Source organism: Stegodyphus dumicola, chromosome 3 (genome assembly GCF_044657685.1).
Source record: "Stegodyphus dumicola isolate Sdum_Otavi_A_Nest chromosome 3, ASM4465768v1".
Taxonomy (NCBI): domain Eukaryota; kingdom Metazoa; phylum Arthropoda; class Arachnida; order Araneae; family Eresidae; genus Stegodyphus; species Stegodyphus dumicola.
This window is the reverse complement of record NC_140770.1, coordinates 4,332,906-4,352,466: the sequence shown is the minus strand read 5'-3', so window position 1 is coordinate 4,352,466 and position 19,561 is coordinate 4,332,906. Positions and strand designations below refer to the sequence as shown.

The 19,561-nt window shown below is 29.5% G+C and overlaps 1 long non-coding RNA gene across 5 annotated transcripts in view; it reads right to left on the bottom strand.

The window, feature by feature from the left end:
* Window positions 1–3,718: 3,718 nt before the first annotated feature.
* LOC118205975 (uncharacterized) overlaps window positions 3,719–19,561 on the bottom strand; it is an 84,766-nt gene continuing 68,923 nt past the window's right edge. For 4 of the 5 annotated variants that reach the window (XR_015040114.1, XR_015040115.1, XR_015040116.1 and 1 more), the window contains 3 exons: window positions 7,783–7,892; window positions 6,038–6,080; window positions 3,719–3,943 (listed from right to left, as the gene is read on the bottom strand). This is a non-coding gene — a long non-coding RNA (uncharacterized LOC118205975). The remainder of the gene's footprint in view (window positions 3,944–6,037; window positions 6,081–7,782; window positions 7,893–19,561) is intronic. The other variant, XR_015040118.1, reaches the window with a different exon arrangement.

The window sequence follows — 19,561 nt, the reverse complement described above, 5'->3', positions numbered from 1 at the left end:
CCCAACTGGCGTGGGGAAAAATTGCCCCAACTAAGGTGGGAAAAAATTGCCCTAACTGGGGTGGGAAAAAATTTCCCCAAATACTTTTTCCCCTTCGCAATAAAGGAAATGCTTGATAATTTTATCTGGTCATAACGAACACAAGAGATAATAAACATGCAAATCTAATAAAACTTTCGTTTTAATATGCCTTTCACAAAATATACAACAAAATCGTAAATTTGGATGTCAAAAATGTATTGCCAAAGATCATACAACAAAATGAGGAAACAAAATTTAATATTTTGTGTTTATACCTTTTGCACTCATAACGGCTTGTATTCTATTTCTCATTGAGAAAACCGAAGTTCTGGTTGTTCTGAAGGTTCTATTGGGAAAAACCAAAGTCCTGATGGAAATTCTGTGACACTCCTCATTATACAAGTTCACTATTACGAAATTTTATGTTTACTGACTTCTACCCAGGCAGCATGCATTCGTAAATTGCACGAGAAAAATACGTGCAATTTACGAATGGCCTTTCGTATAAAAAACGTTCAAGTTGAACGTAAAAATATCATAAAAAGTGTCCAGTGGCAATTACTAAATATTTACGTATATTTTTACGTTTTACTATACGTAACTTTTACGTAAAATTTAGGTATATTTACGCGAGAGACTACTGTTCATTCGCATCTTTTACGTATAATATACGTAAATTTCAGGGATTTACGTATATTTTTAGTAAAAATTTACGTATATTTATCGAATATACGTAAATCTCAAATTTTTGCTTCACGTATGCGTATATATTTAGTAAAAATTTACGTAAATTTCCCCGATTTTTTACTGTATATAAACGTATATATTAGGTAAAAATTAAGGTAGATATTCCCCGTATTTTACGGTACAAAAACGTATATATTTGATAGAAATTAACGTACATATTTCCCGTAATTTACGGTACAAAAACGCATATATTTGATAGTAATTGACCTAAATCTTCCCTGTTTTCTTTGCATATGCGAATGACTGGTAAAAATTTAATCCGATGTATTCTCCACTTTACTGTGTATAAATGCACATTTTTTGGCAAAAAATTTGCATAAATCTCGAATTACCTTTTCACTGCATTTTTCATAAAATGTACTTATTTTAATCTCATATTTTTTATATAAATCTAGGAAAAATTTTCTGTATGCTATGATTAAAAGGTAAAATAATTTTTATATCAAATTCTTACATATCTGCCTTTTAGTTATGTACAGCTATACGGAATATATATAACTGGAAAATTTAAATGCACTAGTAAATGCAAAAAAAAAAATAAATAAATAAATAAATTTCTATTAAAAAATTACGTAACACTTAAAGGCTGAAAATGACTTTTAATATTTCATTTCAAAGTGACTACAAAATATGCAATAAATTTAGTAAACATCAATTCTGTGTTTTAAATCAATTAATGCCATCGTTCATTTGCATTCAAAAATGTATTGCCAAAGATCATACAACAAAATGAGGAAACAAAATTTAATATTTTGTGTTTATACCTTTTGCACTCATAACGGCTTGTAATCTATTTCTCATAGAGAAAACCGAAGTTCTGGTTGTTCTGAAGGTTCTATTGGGAAAAACCAAAGTCCTGATGGAAATTCTGTGACACTCCTCATTATACAAGTTCATTATTACGAAATTTTATGTTTACTGACTTCTACCCAGGCAGCATGCATTCGTAAATTGCACGAGAAAAATACGTGCAATTTACGAATGGCCTTTCGTATAAAAAACGTTCAAGTTGAACGTAAAAATATCATAAAAAGTGTCCAGTGGCAATTACTAAATATTTACGTATATTTTTACGTTTTACTATACGTAAAATTTAGGTATATTTACGCGAGAGACTACTGTTCATTCGCAACTTTTACGTATAATATACGTAAATTTCAGGGATTTACGTATATTTTTAGTAAAAATTTACGTATATTTATCGAATATACGTAAATCTCAAATTTTTGCTTCACGTATGCGTATATATTTAGTAAAAATTTACGTAAATTTCCCCGATTTTTTACTGTATATAAACGTATATATTAGGTAAAAATTAAGGTAGATATTCCCCGTAATTTCATAATTTTAAATTTAGTAAAAAACTGTAGCAAACAGTTGTTTACTAAATAACACTTTAAATAAATTATTTGCTTTTCTGAAGGACATTTTCTTATGCCATGTAAATGAACAATAGCATTAATTGATTTAAAACATAGAACTCAGGTTTACAAAATTTATTGCATATTTTGTAGTCACTTTAAAATGAAATATTAAAAGTGATTTTCAGCCTTTTAGTGTTATGTAATTTTTGAATAGAAATTAATTTTTTTGCATTTAAATTTTCCAGTTATATATATTCCATATTGCTGTACATACCTAAAAGGTGGATATGTAAAAATTTGATATTAATTTTATCTTTTAATCATAATATGCAGAACATTTTTGCATAGATTTATATAAAAAAATAAGAGATTAAAATAAGCACATTTTACGAAAAATGCAGTAAATAGGTAATTGGAGATTTATGCAAATTTTTTACCAAAAATGTGCACTTATACACAGTAAAGAGGAGAAGACATCGGACTAAATTTTTACCAAAGTCATTCGTATATGCAAAGAAAACAGGGAAGATTTAGGTCAATTATTATCAAATATATAAGTTTTTGTACCGTAAAATACAGGGAATATCTACGTTAATTTCTATCTAAAGTACAATATAGTTAATTAACAAATTCAGTAAACGAATGTAGCACAAAAGAAAACATCATACGTTTAGATTATTTGAATGAGTGTGCTAAATTTTAAAATTGTTAAATATAGACCAGGAAATTGTAGAAAACTTACCTTTTCCAATAGTTTACCAAGTTGACTTTGTTATTTTCCTTGAAGATGAATGTTTAATGTCACAAATATTTCATTCATATCTTCAGATAATACACAAATCTATACATATTTATTTATGAAAATTCAGTTTATCCCAAACATGTTAAAGAAAATATTAATTTGCATGCAAGTTAATCGAGTAACTTCTGTTTTAATTACACACATAATTATGATATGTAAAAATTTTGCATTTATCAGTCAATCTTGCAATGTATTGTAATCTATTATTGTTGTCTTTTTCAGTTTAAAATCTTATAAATATATTAGATCAGTACTAAAAGTTCACCTCTACAAAAGAAATGCTTTACTGAGGTATTTTTAAAAAGTTCCCTTTTACAATGTATCTGTTAATTTCATAAATAAGTTCATAAAATTATGCAAATTCAAAATTACCTAAATATGTTCTTTATTTTATCTTATATACCAGATAAAATTTTAAAAAGTTAATTTGTTTAAGAATATTTAAGTTTTTAAATATTTATCTCGTGACTTTTTCTATAACATCTTTATAAATATACATGTTGATGTGCACATACCAATTATTTTTTTTTCATCAAATAACTTTATGGTATTAAATGATTTAAAAAGAGGTAACTGGATAAAAGAAAGCAATTAGAAGTTGGCTAATTTTTTATTAATTTGTTGTCAAATGCTGTGCATTTTAGATTATGCTCATATGATGACAATGAGTTATTTAAATTATAAATTTATTATGAACATATCCCACATAAATTAACAAGTCTAAAATTTCAAGTTGTTTGAAGTATTATGAACTGTAATACTTGCAAAAGAAATACACATGAAATTAATTTAAGAATTAGGTTTATTTTACAGGTATTCGAAAACTGCAATTACTGTTAAACAATAAAAACTAACATTAAATCTGAAGAGCATATTTTTTTCAATAATAAAATTCCACATAGACTTCATGTAGCTTCGCCATATTTTTTCTATAGTTCGCTGTCTTTAATATCCTGCTCGATTTTTGTAAAAGTGAATTCTTTGTCACCCAATGTTTTGAGAACAGCTCCTAAACAAGAAAAAGAAAAATCTGTAATAATTTCACACTTCAGATGTTTTCAGTTTTTAAATATAGTTGAAGTATTAAAAGATGCATATAAAATGCACTGAGTATTTCATATTTAAAAATTTACATTTCAGTAATTAAAAATTTAATTTCATACTATCACACAGTAAGCTTCAATTATATACCTTACACAATGCCTATAATTTCAAGTAAAAAATACTTAAGATTTGTTTAGAACTGCAAGGTTGAGAAAGTCTTTAGTATTTAAGTACATGACTTACTTAATTTTGTATTAATTATATTGCATTAGCCTTTTCAATTTTACTCCTACATATAGTAAAGAATATTCGTTTTCTTACAGATAACTTTTTCTTAAATAAAGAGTAAGCAGAAAACTAATCACAACACTATATACATATAACAGAATACTTCATAAACATATACATGTCATTAACATACGTATATGCATTAACAGGCTATTTTACACATTTCAATAAACCGGAAACCAATACGCAATCAAAAGTATTATCAGTAAATTCCTCCAAAATCAGAGCAAAAATCTTTATGATAACAATGGCATCTCAGTTTGCAATATAAAATATTTCAAGTCTACATTCATGTGCATTCTAAGCAAACAGAAAGCTGAATAACAATAAAATTATAAATACCATAAAAAAGTTAAGAGCCACGTAGAATGATAGCAAGACTAAATGAAGTCTTCCTTCAAAAATCAATTTAAATTCAAAAATTTGCTTTCCTGTTTAACATCTCAAAATAGAGTTACTGCTTACACTAACTAAATTTTGTCACTTCTGTTGCAGGAAATATTTGCTGCAAACTTTGTATGCAAATAATCCAGTGAAAAACTTTTAACTGTGGCTTGAATATTTTCTTTATTAAATAAATGAAAAATTCCCACATAATATTAATTTATGATCCACATGAAGCTTTTTACCTCTACCATATCATGCAGCTATTTTAAGATATATACTCTCATATAAAAGCCACAGAATTTTTTTACCAATATTAATATAGTATAAATCATTAATAAATCTTCTAAAAACAGCCCCAAAATTTCTGAATTTGATACCCAAAACATAATTCTACGTAACTGTTAATGTATGCATTTGCTTGCACATACTTAAAATGAATTATACACACAAAAACTTAACATATTAACTTTAAATTCTTAATTAGCAGGATGACTCAATTAAGGCAAAATATGAAAGAAATCTACCTGATGGAATAGTTGTAAAAGATATATTAAAAAAAAGCTAATATTGTTTACCTTACACATGGCAGAAATTGAGTAAACTGTATGCAGATGGATTATTTATTAGGAATAGAAGTTAGATCAAAGTACCAAAGTCACAATAGGGCTTTAACCATTTGGGTGCAAAGAAGCATCTCAATTTAAAAAAGAATAATTTTAAAAAGCTAATAGAATTTTATAACTTTTACAATCTAGTACAAATATTAGACACATAAACCACACTAAATGCCATTATTTACTTGCATATTTTCCTTCTTTGTGTACTTTACTCCTTAATTTTTCAGGATATGATTTAGAAACAGAGTTATGGTAAAAATGTATACTGGTAAAAAAAAATATTGCTGAAACTGATAAGTCCTTTGAATTATATACTATAGTGCAAAGAGGGATGGAATATGTGACTAAATATGATAAATCAGATTACAATAACATTAAACAAATAACATGAAAAACTGAAAAAAGAAATTTTATTTGAAATTATTTTTTAACTCATGGAAAGACAGACAGTATTTCCAACTTATTAAATTCAATTATATTTTACCTTCGTCAAACCAATATTGGTAAGAGAGTTGTACTTAAAATCGGTGCTAAGCTAAAGCTGCTTTCTTGCCTAATTTTATACTATTGAAAATACCGGTAATTGTCAAAGTTATTCGTACTCAATATGTGTAAGATTATTAATGAGCTGCCAAACCGCAGTTAACCATCTAATATACTACATTCAACGTTATTATTTTTCTTTTTGAATGTCAGGTTTTCATTATTTCTGCCAATATATCTGTAACAGGACATAAAGATTGAGTTAATGTAGAATAGAAAATTACCTTGCAAGTTAGCACCTTTACCTTAGTGGCAGTACTTCATTCTCTAGAAAAAACATTTTAAATTATTATACTTAAACAAAAAATTCATATTTGTTACAGCAAAACATCATTAACACAATAAACCAGAGTTGAATGCAAATCTAGTTTAACTTCATTCTTGAAAACTAGTTTATTACTTTCAATTTAATTTAAAAATAATAAAAAGTAAGGTACGTATTATGATGACTACCTAGATATCTCACCTAAACTGGCAATCCTTGTAGGTTATACAGGTTAACCCTAACATAGGTTATAGAGGGCACTAAGATAGAGAGTATTAATCCCACACTAGGGACTCTAACATTTGGTAGGAACAGTTTGAACAGTTATACGTGTTTGTGCACTTGTAAGTTAATTGTTTTGACATTTAACGTGAAAATAATTATTTCAAGATGCCTCGCAAGAAGATTGTTGCCTCAGATAGTGCTGCAAAGAAAAATAAGGAGGCCATGACCGCTGATATCAAGAAAGAAATCATAGATAAACATAAGCATGGTGACGGAATTGGCAAAGACTTGCGGCCTTTCAACATCGAAAATCTATACTATTCTGAAGAAGCAGGAAGAAATTAAGAAACCTGATGCAGCCAAAGGAATTATCGTTTCTTCCAAGCACTATAAAAGTACTACTAGATGTTGAGAAGCTGTTGTTGGTGTGGATTAATGAGAAGGAGTTAAAATGTTGGTAACAAAGTTAAACTATTGTTATATTATTTACCAGTGTTATTTATTAGGAAAAATTGACTTGATTTTAAAATGTTGATATTTTTTGGGGTGTGGAACGGGTTAACTGAATTTCCATTATTTTCAATGGGGAAGCTTGTTTCTAGATACGAGAAATTCGCCATACCAGTTGAATGCTGGAACGAATTAAACTCATATCTCGGGGTTCCACTGTAGATATGTAAGCATGTGTATATGCATGTATGCGCATATATGTGTAAAGTATACACATACATACATAAAGAATATATACATGCACACACGAGCACCTACATTTAAAAATGCATGCATATAAACACACATTTCTGAATCTGGTCCTGATAACAGAAGAATACCTACATGAATCATAGGATTTACATTAATCAGTTTTATTAGAATTCTTAAATGCAGAGGATTTACATTAATCAGTTTTATTAGAATTTTTAAATGCAGAGGATTTACATTAATCAGTTTTATTAAAATTCTTAAATGAAATCTTCACTATCCGAAAATTCAGTTTCATTTCCGGCTGAAACTGTATCAGGACAATCTCATTTATATTATTTCCCTCTAATAACTGAACATTTTGAAAACCTTTTCTATTCCATGGAAAACTAATGCTAAATTAAACATACATTTTCTAAATCTGAAAATTTTAAGTTAGCTTAGAAACTGTAATCATTCTTTAAAAAGTTTGATTTATGCAGATGTTAGATCAATAAAATTACTTTCCTGTGGAAAAGTAATATGGCATTGAACAACACGATTTTACACATCAAGATATACTGAGTGAAAATACCTGAAATGTTTTATTTCTTGGTATCTCTGCAAGAATTGTATAAATAAGACTACCTCCCTTTTAACAAAAAATTTTTTAGTAAATACTATGAAGAAAATTGGTTACATTATTTACAGTTCATAATTAATAGAAAATAAATCATTTCTTAGCTTATCAGAATTTATTTTTATCACATTCATAAACAGTACTAATTTAAACAAACATACCATTATGATTTCAATAACTATGAAATAGAAAATCCAAATCTGCATCTTTGATGGTCTAGTAGATTGGACGTCCCGTTTACTACAATTCAGCAGGGTGCTGACTCCCCAGACTGTAATATATATATATAATTAATTTACAAGGGAAAAAGCAACAAAAATATAAACAATTTCTTGGTTTTATATAAGCATTTCTGCACATTTACAATTTTAATTTTTTTAACTAGCTAGTTATATCAAAATACATGATTTAGTAAAATATAATTCAAATAATTTAAGGTATTTTAGATCAAATACTAATTTTTTCATGCAAGTCTAATAATCAACATAACTATCAAGTTTTTACTTCGAAAATTATGTTTAGAGCACCTTGAAGCTGCAGTAAATAGTAATAAATTTATTCAAAACTGAAAGTAAAGCATTCCTCCTACTTGATCGGAGCGTAGGTAAATAAATAATAGTGTTAAATGCGAATTAAAACCGATAATTATAAATAAATAATAATGTTAAATGCGAATTAAAACCGATAATTATAAATAAATAATAATGTTAAATGCGAATTAAAACTGATAATTATAAATAAATAATAATGTTAAATGCGAATTAAAACCGATAATTATAAATAAATAATAATGCATAAATGCGAATTAATGCGAATTAAAACCGATAATTATAAATAAATAATAATGTTAAATGCGAATTAAAACCGATAATTATAAATAAATAATAATGTTAAATGCGAATTAAAACCGATAATTATAAATAAATAATAATGCATAAATGCGAATTAATGCGAATTAAAACTGATAATTATAAATAAATAATAATGGTAAATATGAATTAAAACCGATAATTATAAATAAATAATAATGTTAAATGCGAATTAAAACCGATAATAATGTTAAATGCGAATTAAAACCGATAATAATGTTAAATGGGAATTAAAACCGATAATTATAAATAAATAATAATGTAATTAATTATTATTTTTATATGTTTTTTTCCCTTTTGCTTTTCATTTCTTACATATATACGGATAATTAAATATAATAAGAAGATTAATTATTATTTTTATGTTTTTCCCTTTTGCTTTTCATTTTTTACATATATTGTTCGTAATTGGAGTTTCAATAAAAAAAATTTAAATTCCCTTTTGCTTTTCATTTTTATTTTTAGAATTAAAACGGATAATTAAATAAATGATAAATTATTAATGTAAATAATAAATTAATGTATGTAAATTCGGTGTCTCCTACTTGATCGGAGCGTACGCAAATAAAAAGGCGACCCACCCTTTAAGGAAATGTTCCTCTTTTTGCAATCACAACTCGAAAATTATAAATCAGAGAAGTAACTAGGCAGGATTCTGATACTTAATTTGGAATGAACTTTGCAAGTCATTCCGTAGCGTTTAATTTTTTTCATATCTTGAATCTCTTACTATCATTAAATAAGGAAGAAATTGCAGGTTTAAATGTATAGTTCTCACAATGTAATAAACGACAGTACTTGCAACCTGTGCAGTCGCACGAAGAGGCATGGTTAGGGACAGAAAAAGTTTGGATTTAGAAGTACGATTGACATTACCAAACGGCAAAGTTAAAGGCAGATAGATTTTTTCTCTGTTATTTACACTAATAAGCGGGAGGGCAAGAACGCCTTTCTAATTGTTATTTGAAATTAAATTTTACAATTTACTTTACTTTTGCTTTTAATTTACTTTCTACAGCATTCAGTACGTGAAACCGTCAATAATAATATAATAATGATAATAAAAATGGTATCACACAACTAAAAGTATATACTACTTCGTAAATTTCGATAAATTAATTACTGAAAATATTAAGCATATCAATGGCAGCGTTGGACCTAATAGTTTTAAGTTGCATTTCAACATTTGAAAGAACGCGAATTACATTGCTATTTTCACCACACAAACGAATGGAATATTTCAGAAAAGAATTCTCCCCCGTTATTACAATATTTCAATAATTTTCGCAAATTAAAAAATTTATTTAATACGTTTTAATAATAAATGAAGTGATTTTCACTCATATAATCCCTTTGTACATTACTATCTTTCATTTCAGAACCACTGCATAACTTTTCTAAGACATAAATAGCTTCCGTTAATATATGTTCCCATACATTATATTTATTTTTTTTATATTTTTGTCTTTAATAAATTAATGATAGATAGATAAAAAAATTGATACTGCTTAATTTATAAGCAGCGTAAAAACTGGAAATCTGAGGTCATTAATTTCCAAGACATTAACAGTTTTTCAAGATGCAAATAAAGCAGATAACAATAATCATAAATATTAATGCTCCTAAAATATATCCGCATTTCCTAACTGATTTTTGCTTTTTGATCCACCACAAACCTATTTTCATTAAATGAAGTTTTGCGCATTTCTCTGCAAAGTACGCAAAACTTGTTTCATACAACTTTATTTTAACTAAACGTTATACTTGTTTAGGAAAGTATAAAACAAGTATTTATGTGTACTACTTTTAAAATCCATGTGACAGAGTGTGAGTTCTCATCTTGAAATATACGTTGTGTCGATGAGCTTAACTACAAATTATTAAACATTTCTGGCAAAATGCCAAAAATTAAAAACAAAATTTTTTAAACACGTCCTGCGCTCTATCTGCAGGATCTATCAATCAATCAATCGACACGACAATCGAAAATCAATCGACTTGAATGGAGCTCACCAACATGTAAAAAGCCGTTCTATTAATATGCAAGATATGAGAAAGAAGTTTGAAGACATTATGAAAGAAGCAGAGTTTTGAATATACAATTCTTGTATATTCACAAAAATACAAATATACAAATTTTTGTGTATAAAATAAATGGGACATAGAAACTAAATTTGAAAAATAGAAGAAAATATTGATGAGTTATGTGAGGATAACAGGCTTGAAAATTCCGAAATGTCTTTTAAAGTAACAGTTTTTTATGCTGCTCTCGACATTTTAAATACTCAGTTAAAATACAGAATGACTGGAATAACAAAAATCGCAATGATGTTTTCATTTTTGGAACTTAAATTTCCGTATTTGTCATTGTTAACAAATACGGAAATTATTAATAACTAGCGGGCAAGCCCGCTTTTAATTGTTGACGTGTATAAGAGTTCCTATGTTAAATATCACCGTTATGCCATAGTTGGACCGAACTACCAGGGTTCAGCGGTTTTGCGCGGGTTCCCCCTGCTTTATTCCCGTGCGCATCCAGAAGATACTGCATACACGTCACACATGCGTAAAATCACGAAAACACCTAAGCAGGCAGCCCGCTCGCCGGGATTCGAACTTTGGACCGAACTACCTGTGTTCAGCGGATTTGCGCGCGCTTTATTCACTTGTGCATCCAGAAGATACTGCATTCCCAATACACATGCGGAAAATCACTGAAACACATATAGAGTCAGCCTGTTGGCCGGGATTCAAAAGTTGGACCGAACTACCAGCGTTTAACGGTTTTGACCGGGTTACGCCTGCTTTATTCACGTATTCACCCAGAAGATACTCCGCACACAATACACATGCGTAAAATCACGAAAACACCCATGCAGCCAACCCGCTAGCCGGTATTCGTAAGTTGGACCGAATAACCAGCGTTCAACGGTTTTTCGCGGGATTCATCCGCTTTATTCACCTATGCATCCAGAAGATACTGCATACACGGTACACATACGTAAAATCACCCAAACACCCATGGACCCAGTCTGTTTTCCGGGATTCGAAAGTTGGACCGAACTACCAGCGTTAAACGGTTTTGCGCGAGCTGCACCCGCTTTATTCACGCATGCATCCAGAAGATACTGCAAACATCATACACATGCGGAAAATCAAGAAAACACGCATTCAGCCAGCCCGTTAGCCGGGATTTGAACGTTGGACCGAATTACCAGTGTTCAGCGGTATAAGCGGGCTGTGCCCGCTTTATTCACATATGCATCCACAACATACTTCATAAACGTTACACATGCGGAAAATCACGAATATTTGTCATTGTTAACAAATACGGAAATTATTAATAATGTTTCAAAAATACAGAAAAAAATATAAAGAAGACTTTGCTAATGTACTGGAAGTACAACTTTTATTATTTATAAATACTTTCAGAACAGATATCCAAAATTTGAAATCCGTTAAGGATTTAGCTAAATTAGCAATGGTAAAATACTATGACATGACAAGCAGTTAATCGGGAGTGCAATTAACTTATATTGTATTTATCATTCATTATCTGTAACCAAAGCCACGAGCGAGAGGTCATTTTCAATAATAAAAACATATTTAAGAAACACTATGATACAAGATCGGTTGTTAAACCTATCACTATTGAGCGTTGAAGTTGACATGGCTGTGAAAATGGACGTCCAGGTATTGATAAATAATTTTGCGGAAATGAAGGTTAGGAGACGCAAATTTTAATAAAAAAGATTTTTGTCTTTATGATGAATTTCGGTCACCAGTGTTATAATTACACTTATTGAGGGGGGGGAATTAGAGAAGAACAGCAGTACGGGCTGAGGGAAAATTAAAAAGAAACAGGAAAAATCTTTAGCATTCATGTTTTTTTATAAAAATGTATTCAAGTAATTAAGTGTACCAAAAGGATTTTTAAAAGGACAGCAAAAATATTACATATTTTCTACTAAAATTGTATATTCAAATAGTTCTCTTTATGAAGTTTATGATAAATATGTTTTATATTTAACAAATGTACTTGTATATTATTGCATAAATTATGTTCGTAAGTTGAGTAAAATCACAGAGTACTATCTATTGATGTAATATTTTTTCTGTAAGTTTATCAATTATCTTGTCTGTCAATATCAATTATCTATCACTCACACGCACGCACACAAAAAGTCTTAAATTACAGAATTAAAATCATCTGACGTCAAATACCCAGACTAAAGCAAATTTGCATTTCACCAGTTAGCAAAGGGGAAATATTTTCCTTTTTATTCTTTCTTCATATTACATAACTTTCAAATGGTTCCCTGAGAACGTGCTTTTATTTTTTAACAATTAATCCAGATGTGATAAAAATCATGAAAACATTGGCTCCAGGAATCCTTGATTTTTTTTTTTTTTTTTTACTTTTCACGTTTTTTTTCTTTAGTTTAATTTTTATTTTTAAGCACATTAAATTTATTGGTTTAGGGACCCAGGAAATTATTTTGCATACGGGACCAAGAATTCTAGTTACACCACTGTCTATAATGTATATATGCGTAGCTAGTATATGTGTAATGAGATGAACTACAAGTGCTCACACACTTTACCGCCAGGCCGCTGCTGAACCCTTCATTAATTAATGACATAATCACACAAAGCCACGCATTTACACACAATTCGTGAACATAACAAGCAACCAGCGCATTAGCGGGATTCGAACTTCGGATAGAACTACCAGTGCTCACACACTTTACCGCCAGGCCGCTGCTGAAATCTTCATTAATTAATTACATAATCACACAAAGCCACGCATTTACACACAACTCGTGAACATAACAACCAACCCAATTATTCTACACTTATATAATAATTATATAATTATTCACATTATTTAAGTGATATGATTCATTAGTGTAATTGTACTGGCTCGTATACACACGAGGAAAACCACGAAATTTCCAATGCAGCCAGGGCAATATGAAAGACAAAAAAATGTAACAAATAACCAACAATTAAAGGTTACCAATAATAGTGTACAACAGAGATGTATACCTCTCGCCAACTGAAAACAATTGTTAAATTCAATGGAAATGAATTTTCAAAATCAACAGACATGCGGTCTTTAAATTTTGTACATCCGAATTGTCTTCTCTCTTAAGCAGCAATATGACAAAACATTTAAAAGAAGAGCATATCTTTAGAATTTCCGATAGACAGTCTTGCGCCGAACAGTGTTGCCATTGCTCGCTTAGAAATCATCGAGTTTCTTAATCAAAAACACATAAATGCTTTACAAAATGTTAAATAGTTAATAAAACAAATTACAAATTTGAGCTTTCAGATGCCCATATTCGGGTGGTGACGTACATATTCAAAATTTCATAGCTGTAGGTACCGTTGTTTTATCACAGTATCTGCATAAATGTTATGTACGTTAAACATACGTATTTTTATGCTGATTCTTTATTATTAAATATCTTTAAATATAACACACAGCGATAATATTCGGTAGAAACAGTTCAACGCAAAATGCGAAAACGAAATTAATAGCCCTTCTGGGCTAACGCGCTTTGGGATAAAAACGCAAAAATAGAACATAACAGCTTTCATTGTCAGTGCTTTAAAAAAAAAAAAAAAAAAAAAAAAAAAATCGATAGGCCTTATTTAATTTAATAAAATCGAAAAGTTGAGCAAGTTGCATATTTTTGAGAGGATAAATATGCCACGAAACCTTCAAAATCATTTTTTAGTTCATCACGCACGCATATCTGCACACAAAAATAACAATACCTATTATTCTTCTGCATCTCTGTTTAAAAATGTTTTAAAAAAACATATGTACCGAAAAACATTTATTTGTAAAGTAAAATATTTTTTTTTCCGAAAATATTTTAAATAAATTTAAAAAAGAAGATTTTTCGCGATCATATTTTGCCGCGGTTAAGCCCGTGCAGCTGTCTGTCTGGTACTGATTACTTACGTGAAAACGTGGTTTGGACTTTGCCAAAGTTAAGTTTACTTTTAATCTATTTTCATCCATTACATTTTTTAATATTATTTTTCACTTGAAATTTGTTTTAATACTTTGTTTTCATAGATACATATCATTACTATTATTTTTATTTTCCTTTTTTTTTTTTTTTTTTTTTTGTAACAGTACTTTCTAGTTTGAACTTTTCACTTCTCTATCTTCCTATAATGAACTAATATTGTTTAATTAAACTTATAATTACTTTTCATCTTTATTAAACTTTTTTATTTCTGATAATTTTGACTTTTGCATAATTGCCAAGTTTCTGAAATTTCTAACAATAAATTTCATTAAACTATTTCTGTCACTGTACTGACTTTTTTGAATATGGCTTCTTTGCATGAAAAACTGAAATATTTCTGTTTAATTACTGACATGCATTTAATTAATACAGAGGCAGCTGCACTCGAGTTTGCCACCGATGCTGGACTTCTTCCCAGAGAGGATGAGGCACCACCTTGCCCCAAGTGCCAGGCACCAATGAGAAGCAACAAGAGAAAGGAATCAAAGCTGGGATGGCGTTGGGTCTGCAGCCTGAGAAATCGCAACAACTGCTCTGGCATGATTAACCCCATTGAAAACACCTTTTTTGAAGGTACAAAAATCCCAATAAGGGAAGCTTTAGTCATAACTGTGTACTTTGTTCTAGATCACAGTTTTAGCTACATAAATCAGCAGCTAAAGCTATGGAGGGAAAAGCAAAAATTACCAGTAATTGCAAATGAGACTATTGTTGACTTTTTATCATATTGTCCTGAGGTATGCGAAATGAAAATCTATATTAATTGATGAAACATTTTTGACCCGCCGCAAGTACAACCGCGGCAGGGTAACCAAAAATATGACCATCGTAGTTTTAGGCATCTACTGTCGAGAAGACAAAGAAGGATTATTTTTCAAGGTTAAAGGAAAAAGCAAAAGGCATTTGTGGCCTTACATTAAACGTCATGTTCACCCAGAAACCACCTTCATATACACTGACTCTGCTCCACAATATAAAAGGATAGAAAATTTATTTCCGGCAGCAACACATAAAACTACCAATCACAAGAAAGGTAAATATGTGTCTTTTTTTTTAATGAGTGACATTTTGTTTTTCATCCTTAACATTCATTAATCCTTTATTTACAGGCGTATTCGTAGATCCCGATGATAAACAGAACACTATAAATGATCTTGAGGGTGAAAACAAACTTTTTAAGAGGTCTATAAAGAGCAAGAGAACAGATGATATTTGCACGCAGTACATGGCTGTACATTATTACAGGCGGTTCCGCTTGAAGCCCTTTACTTATGATGGAGAAAGACTTGCTCAGTTTCTACAGGACATTAAAGCTGTGTATCCAGGCCATGGAAAAGTCGGCCTTGAACTTAAAATGTTGGACGAACCAACATCAGAAAGCGAAGGAATTGAGGACCTGATTGATGCCTCCAAAGAAATCAGCCCGACAAGATGATGATATACCATTCATTCAGGAAGATGATGATAAATGGGGTAAAACCAACAAATATAACTTTATTTTTGACATTATTTATTTACATATATATACATACAAAAATTGCATTTAAATATTAAATTACATACCATTATAATCTATATGCTTATTTTTCAGAGTAAGGGAACACAGACCAAGTTTTAAAACTGGAATAAATGATAAGAAAAGCATACAAGTAAATTGTTTACTATAATTTGTGTAAATGTTCAGATGGTCCACAAATTTTGATTTAATACCTTTTTGTTTTTCACTACATGAAATTGTTATTTTTTATTTCCTTTTAGAATTCAACCAAAAAACAGAGCCCAGAAAACAAAAGGATGGAAATGTTGCGAATGTTGCATATCTTTTACAGAAAGAGGTAAATGTGTATTTCAGTTATTCTCAACTTTTATTTTGACGTGAGAGCTATTCTTTATATATTTTGTTATTCCTTCATTAAAATAAACTTTCTTTCACAGCTGCAGATCCAAAATGTCATGAAATACTATGACAGAGGTAAGACAAAATTTTAACCATTCACAGCTTATGTTTCAAATTAGTGCTTCACTTTATTTTAATACTACTTCTTCAGTAAAAGCAACTGTAAAATTTATTTAGTTATTATTAGTATAAGTTTACCTACTTATTTTTCAGTAAAAAAAACTTTATTGCAAATTAGGTAATCCAAAAAAATAAATAAAAGAAAGAAGAAAATTAATTTTGACAGATAAATTGACAAACATAGAGGTGAGTTGATTAATTTAAAGGTTTCCAGCCTACTTCTTACCAGAAAACATTTTATTGTTAAGGATAATTTATCACCCCTTTCAGGTAAAGAATATTGCAGAAATGAGAAATGAATCATGGAAAGAAATGAATCTTCAGTCAGAAAATATACAGGTGAATTCATTACTTTTAATGTTTCCAGCCTGTTTATTTTAATTATGTATTTTCATACTACGTTTATTATTTTAAATTTACCGTTTATTTATTATTTTAAATATAAGGATTCAATCTTACATTATTAACTTCTTAAACTTGCCACCCTTTTGTGGTAATTCTGTATTTTTGTACTATGTTCAATTATTATTTTCTAGTTAAAAAGAGTATGTAGTTAACAAAAGATTAAAACTAAACAACAGAAAGAACACTTTTAGAAAAAATATTAAAACATTTAATAAAAGTGTTTATATATACGCTAACTTATGTTTTCATTATCGTAACCTTGTTTAGTTATCTTTTATTATGAATATGCATAATATGGATATTTTGTTTAGGGACTTCAAAAATAACATTTTGCTGCCACTTAGACGAGGGAAGAAGCAAATGGAGAAATCAACTCGGATGACAAACCCAGTGCCTGGGGGTATAGCCAGGTTTTTCTTTCAAGAAACACATCCGAGTTGAAACGACTGATGCGGGCCACACCTGAAAGCGAAGGAACTGAGCAACTGCTGCCACCGCAGGAAATCTCGACGATCATGAAATTTAAAATCTTGTTTACTTATCTTGTATTTTGAATATGCATAATATGGATATTTTGTTTAGGGACTTCAAAAATAACATTTTGCTGCTACTTAGACGAGGGAAGAAGCAGATGGAGAAATCAACTCGGATGACAAACCCAGTGCCTGGGGGTATAGCCAGGTTTTTCTTTCAAGAAACACATCCGAGTTGAAACGACTGATGCGGGCCACACCTGAAAGCGAAGGAACTGAGCAACTGCTGCCACCGCAGGAAATCTCGACGATCATGAAATTTAAAATCTTGTTTACTTATCTTGTATTTTGAATATGCATAATATGGATATTTTGTTTAGGGACTTCAAAAATAACATTTTGCTGCTACTTAGACGAGGGAAGAAGCAGATGGAGAAATCAACTCGGATGACAAACCCAGTGCCTGGGGGTATAGCCAGGTTTTTCTTTCAAGAAACACATCCGAGTTGAAACGACTGATGCGGGCCACACCTGAAAGCGAAGGAACTGAGCAACTGCTGCCACCACAGGAAATCTCGACGATCATGAAATTTAAAATCTTGTTTATTTATTTTGTATTCTGAACATATACAACATGGATATTTTCTCTACAAAAAACTCCAAATAGTGAACTGCCAAGTAATACTGCTGAAAACTGCAAAATGTGGTGCTGAATGGTAAGTAATATAAAATATATGTGTGCACATTAAAATTAGAGGATTATGGCTCCTGGCGAAACCTCGTAAAAAAAAACGCATCAGGATTCCTACCTCCTAGTCTTACACGTACTAGCTTAAAAATTGGGATTATTTGTAACTATTTTGTTTCACTAATATCATTAATCACATTTCTTACTGTTTCTATTTTTTTTATCAAATTTATATTTAATTAAAAATCACTTTAACCTGCATGTAACGTCATGTAATGTGAAAATAGTGCCTATTTTTTAAATGAAATTATATGATAATACCCGCATAAATATTTTTTATAAATAATTGATTTAAATATAATTATAAAAACTCTAATTTACAAAATTTGGTAATGATTCAATTAAAATGAATAGTCAAAAAGCAGAAGAAAAGATTTTTCTTTTTTTAAGTACGTGTAAGTTTTAAGGTGATGTGGAAATGGAATCATTTCTAATTTCAAAATGCAAAATGCTTGTAAAAATTGTTCTTTTTCAGATCTGATGAACAGGCCTCGATCTATAAGAGTGGAGTTCAGTGAAACGAAGTATTGGATTTTAACAAGGAATGAATCAATAACAGTTTTTCTTGTGAAAAAATGAAATTTTATAAGTTATCAGCAGAGTCATAGTTACTGTTTTCAGCGCCCAGGGAAAACTGAAGATTTTGTGCCCCTCCCGACTACTGGCCAAAAATGGAAAACATTCAACTCTAAAAATTCGTAACATCATTTTGGCCTTCCTTGGATGATGTGCCCACGGACATATGCCCCCTTTCTAGCCCTGGTTATCATATACACAGTTTCTTGTGAACTTGTTGACTGTGAGAACCTGGATACATATTTTCTTGCAAAACTGTGAGAAACTAGATAAAAATTTTCTTGTGAAAAGATGAAACTGTGAGAACCTGGATAAAAATATTCTTGTGAAAAGGTGAAACTGTGAGAACCTGGATAAAAATTTTCTTGTGAAAAAGTGAAATTTTTATATAAATATAAATAACATAATTTTAGAAGACAAAGATTGTACAAGCAATGTCATCTAGGGGTAAGTACCTTCATTTTGCAATATATGTTTACATTGATAAATTAAAAAATATGAAATTCTAGCATATTGAAACATAAGTTAAGAAATATTTGTTTAAATTTATTAATTAAAAAAGGTGAAATTCTTACATATTGAAACAAAAGTTAAGAAATATATGTTTAAATTGATTAATTAAAAAGAGTTGAAATTCTTGCATATTGAAAAATAAGTTAAGAAATGTATGTTTAAATTGATTAATTAAAAAAAAGTTGAAATTCTAACATAGGGAAAAATAGAAAATATATGTTCAAATTGATTAATTAATAAAAAAAAATGAGTGCTATATACTGAAAAATAAGTTTCTTAAAAAGAACTT